Source organism: Coffea eugenioides, chromosome 7 (genome assembly GCF_003713205.1).
Source record: "Coffea eugenioides isolate CCC68of chromosome 7, Ceug_1.0, whole genome shotgun sequence".
NCBI lineage: Eukaryota > Viridiplantae > Streptophyta > Magnoliopsida > Gentianales > Rubiaceae > Coffea > Coffea eugenioides.
This window is the reverse complement of record NC_040041.1, coordinates 39,265,839-39,272,150: the sequence shown is the minus strand read 5'-3', so window position 1 is coordinate 39,272,150 and position 6,312 is coordinate 39,265,839.

Sequence of the window (6,312 nt, the reverse complement as noted above, 5' to 3'; positions counted from 1 at the left end):
CAACCATTGCTGGAATTAATTTAAAGAAACGACAATCATGAATAATGACTAATATAAATGACTAAAAACTAAGAAAAAACTAAACCAAGGAAGGGCCCAGATTTGTTGAGCGTGACAAGCATCAATGCATCAACTGAACATAAGACTTGATGATGAATCATTAGATCCTATGTTCACATCATTTCTCTCTTCTTGGAAGTGATTTGCCTACAAATCGATGGATTGGAGATAATGCAGCAATTCAGGCATCACTTTTATATGAGCATACCAAGTTGCATAGCGTTTATGCAACTGCAAGAAACTCACAAGTAACGTTTTCAACTAAGGAATGTACCAATGTAGATGAAGCTGATAACAACGCCTTTTTACTCTTTGTTTCTCAGAAACAATCTTGACCAAGCTATTATCATAGCTTGTGAAATTGGCACCTTGGATTAGAATGTACTTCTTGATGCTCACGAATTTAATTTGCGCATAAAACTTAGCTCATGTTGGCAACAACATGATAGAATTAGCAGCTATATCTTCTTGTGAACAAGCAATCGGTAATGAAATACTTAAAGGGAACAAATGACCCAAGTCCATGTGATACGAACTCAACCTAGCAAGAACTTGTCTTGAAGAACCAAGTTGACCAAGTAGCGGAAGGATCTATTTTGATCAGTGACGGGATTTTTTTTTATCAATGCAAGTTTAATTCCGATTTTACACCCGTTGGACTGCAAGTATACAGGTCGTAATTGTAGTACAAGATGTGTATCGGGTCGATCCCACGAGGAGCAATTAAAACAATTATTAGATACTAATTTACTCTATTATTTAGACTTACAATTAATTTGAGCAGAAATTTCAGAATGTAATTCAACTACAAAAATTCTTAACTAGATAAATGCAATTTCACAAAAGGAATAGAATTCACTAAATATTAAGATCTAGGGATGTAGATTCCACTTATGATTCAAAAGATCTAAAATGAATTAATTCAACACTTGTTACTGCTCTTGTTTAACCAAGAATTCATTTCCAGAAATACCAAAATCACATTCTCATGATGATAATGGGTTAAAACAGATTAGTTTTTCCTAATCTCTTGGTAAATACTAAATATGTTCTTATTTACACATGAAATGCAGATTTCATCCACTTGAATGTATTTCTATTCTCATGAATATACAACTCAAGTTCTACTTGTGTCATTCCATTATTTTTACCATTTCTCAATGAGTAAAAACAACTATAAACCTGCCATTGGTGATCAAGCAACAACAAGTAATCCAACATACACAAGTAGATAAGTTAATACAAGACATAACAAGCATAAATCACAATCACTTCATATCATTTGGCCATAAGCTTCATCTACTCCCTAGATAAAGGAAATTAGCTACTCATGAATGATGAAACACTCATAACTTCATTAATGCAAATCATCATAAATTTACAAATACAAAAAGAGTAAAGAAAGTCTTAGCCAAGATATGGTGAAGCCTTCCAAAAATCTCCTTGTCTTGAACTTAGATGATTACAAGATGAAACCTCAATTGTCCCTTGCAAGTACCTAGCTAGAGAGACTATGTTTTTCTGTCAGAAACTAAGCTACGAATGGTTTTTTGATCTCTCCCCATATCTCTGCATAAAAAACACTCAAATGCTCCATTTTTCCAAGTCAAATTCTGTCCTTTGATTCCCAAATCTCCACTTTGTTAGCATAGTCAAAAACCAATATTTTTGACTTGAAAATAAGCCACTTTTCTTGCCCTTTTGTCTTCTGAAGCATGTGCACCGAATTCCCTTGCATCTTATAGCTGGAAAGTGGTATGAACACAAGAGAATTGGCTGAGTCAAATTGCAGAATTTCGGCTATAAAACGCGCCTACACAAAACGCGGTTACAAGTCACGTTTTGTGTACTCGCATATTCACTTTGGCCTTATTTCATCTGCGATTTTCTCTATCATAAAGGCCGAACTAGCTTTTGTGCAAAACACAAAAGTTGTATCCCTTTGAGTTAGCTTTCCAATGCTTCAAGAATCATCCAAATCGGAGCTTTGTAGCCTGAGATATGATCGAAATACTGTCACCTGTTCAAACCTCTGTTTTAACTTCCGACCACAGGGTGCAGCTTCTGTATTCCAACGTTTTTCCCATGAAGATGGCAGAAATGGATTTCGATGTCTTCATACGAATTGTAGGTATCTTTCTTAGCTTTAAAATGGTATAAAAATCACCTCAATCCGATAAGTGTAGCTCCAGATATGGTCAAAATACTGAAAAGTGTGAAAACTGACTTGTATTGCATTTCCTCACTTGAACGTTTTTCACTTCATTCTTCTTGTTGCCACTTAAATTCATCACCAAATCTCTATTTTTCACCTCAATTGACCTCCTTTGGTGATTGATTCATTATTCCTGCATAAAAATGAAGTTTTTACTATTAAAATCAATAGAAATGCAATATTATCCACTTTTACCAAAAATATATAATTTTACCAAAAACCTCTTTATTTTAATTATAAAACTAAATAATCAACTCAAAATTAACTAATAAAATGCACTAAAAAATACGTAAAATAAACTCTTATCAATCAGGTTATAAAACAATAACTACCTTGTTGGACCTAAAGAGAACCTGTCTCTAGAAACCTAGCCGATTAGTTATTGGCTTGAAAGAACAAGGTAATGTGATATCTTGCCTTGAATACCACAAGTTTCCAAGCTAAATACTTGATATAGTTCAAGAAGAAACTCAAGTTCCATCAAGGAACTCCATAAAAGGAGACAAATCACTTTTATTAATTCATCTCTCAAAAAGTTGTCTTACAATGGAATAGAAAAGACCTATTTATAGCTAAAACCTAAACTTACTAAGACTAATCCAATTTGGACAAGTATTTAGTCACTTATTTCCCTAACTACTTTTAAATGGTTCAAATAGCTCATATAGCTGGCCATATTTATTCATAATAATGACTAACTAACCAATTAAACAAGAAAAAATCAAGCAAAACAAAAGAAATTAAAAATTCAAAGATCACATAGCTGGCACTCCATCCCCTCCATGACTTCATGTATTCCAATGGAGTCTTGAACACCATGGATTGGGTTAAAAAGACTCTCAAGTATCTTGGCACGAGTTAGTGATAGTCCAGCTGCCAGTATCAATTAGTTTGTTTTTCTTACAGGGGTTGAGAATGTGGGGGCGAGAGTCGGAGAAGGCAAAAATTTTGTCTAAATTTTGTTGAATGTGTGAGGACCCAAAAATTTACTTATTTTTATCTTATTTTACTGGCTTATTTAAATATTTATTCACCCATTTTCTCTGAATAATTTATTCCAACCCTTTTAGAACCATTTACATGAAACTATGACTTGCATATATTTTTAAATTGTCCCGTTAATAAATTTAATTTTCGGAAGCTCGTTTAGTGAGATTTAGTGAATACGCGATTGGAGACAATATTCGATTTGAGAGTACAGTGACCTTGGAGATTTGAGGACTCATGCGTTAGTCTTAAAATAGGAATTTTTATGATTAATTACCCTAGTATTAGTTAGTTATACTATCGTTACAAGAATTTCTTAGAAATTACGCTTTATCGCGTGCGAGTCGGAAGTTCCCGTTTTTACACGTGCGACTAATTGAAGGATTTTAGAAATTTATTTCTAGACTATTAAGAGTGAATAATAATAGTGTTAAAGGAAGTACATTAGAGGTTTATTGCACAAGTGAAACAAATTCGAGAGGAAACGGGCACGAAACGCGCGCGTATGCGCACTATTGAAAATAGACTTTTGTGCCACTTTAAAGCCACCAACTACCAAGCTTCCAATAGAAGCTTTACAATCAGAAAACTCTCTCTCTTTTCTCTCCTATGCTGGTCGGCCATCTCAAGGGAGAAGAAGAAGAAAACCCAACTCCACTTTGCACCATTTTTGCTCCAATCTTACACCAGAAACATCACCTAACCTTCTAACAACTTGGAGACTCACTTGGACTAGGAAGAGAGCATCATTTCCATCGTTTTCTTGGAGCTTTTAGTGGCCTAAATTTCTGAGTTTCATCAACCAAGAGGTAGTAAATCATCCAACCTTTGAAACTTGGTTCTAGTGAGTTAGATTTCACTTGGAAGCTTGTAGCTTCATGTGGGTAGCTTTATTTTGTTGGAAATCATTTGAGTGGGCTCTATGAAATCCCACAATGGACATGTTCGACTGATATGATGATTTTGGGTGTTGTTTATGTTGATTAAGTGTTAAACTAGTGGATATGAGTTGAAAAAGTGGAAAGAAAATCAAAGGAAAGTTACATGAGAAAGGGCCGAATTCTGCCCTGTTTTTACAGAGCACTTGCCGCGATTTTTTTGTGACCAAATGACCTTGATTTTGATGTAGATATGTTGTATAGGTTGTGTGGAAAGTTTTCACCAAAAATCACTTGATTTGGTTAGGTGAAGTTTGCATTTTTGAAAATCCTTCAAAGCTGGAAAACGGGTAACAGGGGTTACCTGGCAGCGAAGTTTGAATGAGCATAACTCCTTGCTCCGAAGTCAAAATCAAGTACCATTTGTGGAATTTGAAACTAGACACTTATAAATTTCTAACGGTTAAAAATACATCCCTTGATTCGACTTGAGTGAGCCGTACCAGGTCTTCAAAGTTACCTGTTCTGTTTTATTGCTTTGCTCGAGGGTCAGTGATGAGCTGGGAATTGTTGCTTGAATTTGAGCTTGCTATGAGCTGAATTTCAAAACGATTTCTTCTGATGAAATGTAGCTTTATGAATGTAGTTTCCAACTCCACCAACCATGCCCAATTCCAAGTTGAATTGACTGAGTTATGGCCAAATTACAGAACTGCACCAGTGATAGAAAACCCTAGTTTTGGCTAGCCGAATGGCTTAGCTCGAATTGGGACTTGTTATTTTGAAACTTTTGGCCTTAATCACCTACCAAATGTATTTTGGATGTTTCTTAGATCTTTCCTTCATAAATGAACCATGTTTGAGATGATTTCTTTGGCCAAAGGTTCGAAAAAAGGAAAATGGAAGCATAAGACAGAATTGCCTTGGAAATTCCTGGAACTTTAGTGGTCTTGTTAACCGACTTCCCGTACGAATTTTTGCATGAAATTTAATAGAGGAGTAGCCCTTATATGGTAGTGTAATCATACCAAATTTGGTACCATTCCAAGTCCATTTCGATGCCCAACTGAAGTCCCAAAGTTTATGTTTCAAATCTGGAAAATTGCCCAATGGTCTTCATTTTGAACCAACTTTGAGCTGCTATATATTGGCGTTCAAAACTCCGATTCTTGTTCCATTTGTTGTGTTTTAAACTTTGATTGCAACTCTAATTGAGTTTCAAATTTTAGAGGCTAGTTCACATTCTGTGAATTTTTCTGCCAAAAACCAACCCCGAATCTGTCTTGGAAGTACAAGTCAGTAATTTAAAGCCAAAATTTGAGTGTCTTCCATTTAGAATCATGGAAAAGTGTCTTCTAGGAACTTTTAGTAATTTGGAAGTAGTTTCCAATGGTACCAAGTTTTCCAATTTTGGACCTACGAAGAGTAAGATATGATTTTTTAAAGAATGCACCTCAAATCTGAAATTTTTGAACTTGATGAGAAATGAGTTTTTGGAAACTTTTCTCTACCCTTTGCTAATGATTGATCATTTTAAACCCGATTTCATGAAGAAAATTAGTTTTTATTGTATTAATAAATCCTCACTTTTGAACCTTTGTTTTGAGCGGTTAAGGTTCGTGTTTGAGGTATCAACTAGTCAAATTAAGTGTGCCTTCTTTCTTGATTAATACGTGATTGTGAGTGAGAAATATTTGTGAATTGTCCAGGCGTTCAAGGAGATTTCAAAGGGAATCTTGGTGCGGACACCTAAAGCTTTGTTTGCTCACTTATTTTGAATCGGTGAGTGTCAAGTGCATGTTAAATGCTTATGTGATTGAAATATTAATTGTACAAGTGTTATACATGATACGTAAACTTGCCGAGGCGAGGGTGTACTTTATCACCCCCGTTCTCTCTCTCTCTCTCTTAACTACGTAGTACTTATTACATGAATACATATGATTGGTAATTATGCATGGATATGTTTAACTTGTGAGCTCGGAGCGGATGCATGTACCACACCGATTCGGGTGGGAGGTGCCTCTCATATCCTCTCGGTGCTATAATTGGTTTACTGAGCGATAGTAAGTACCACACCAATTTGGATGGGAGGTATCTCTCATGTCGACTCAGAACGATAAACAAAGTATAAGTCGATTGGAGCGATGTCTCATCGACCACTGAGCGATA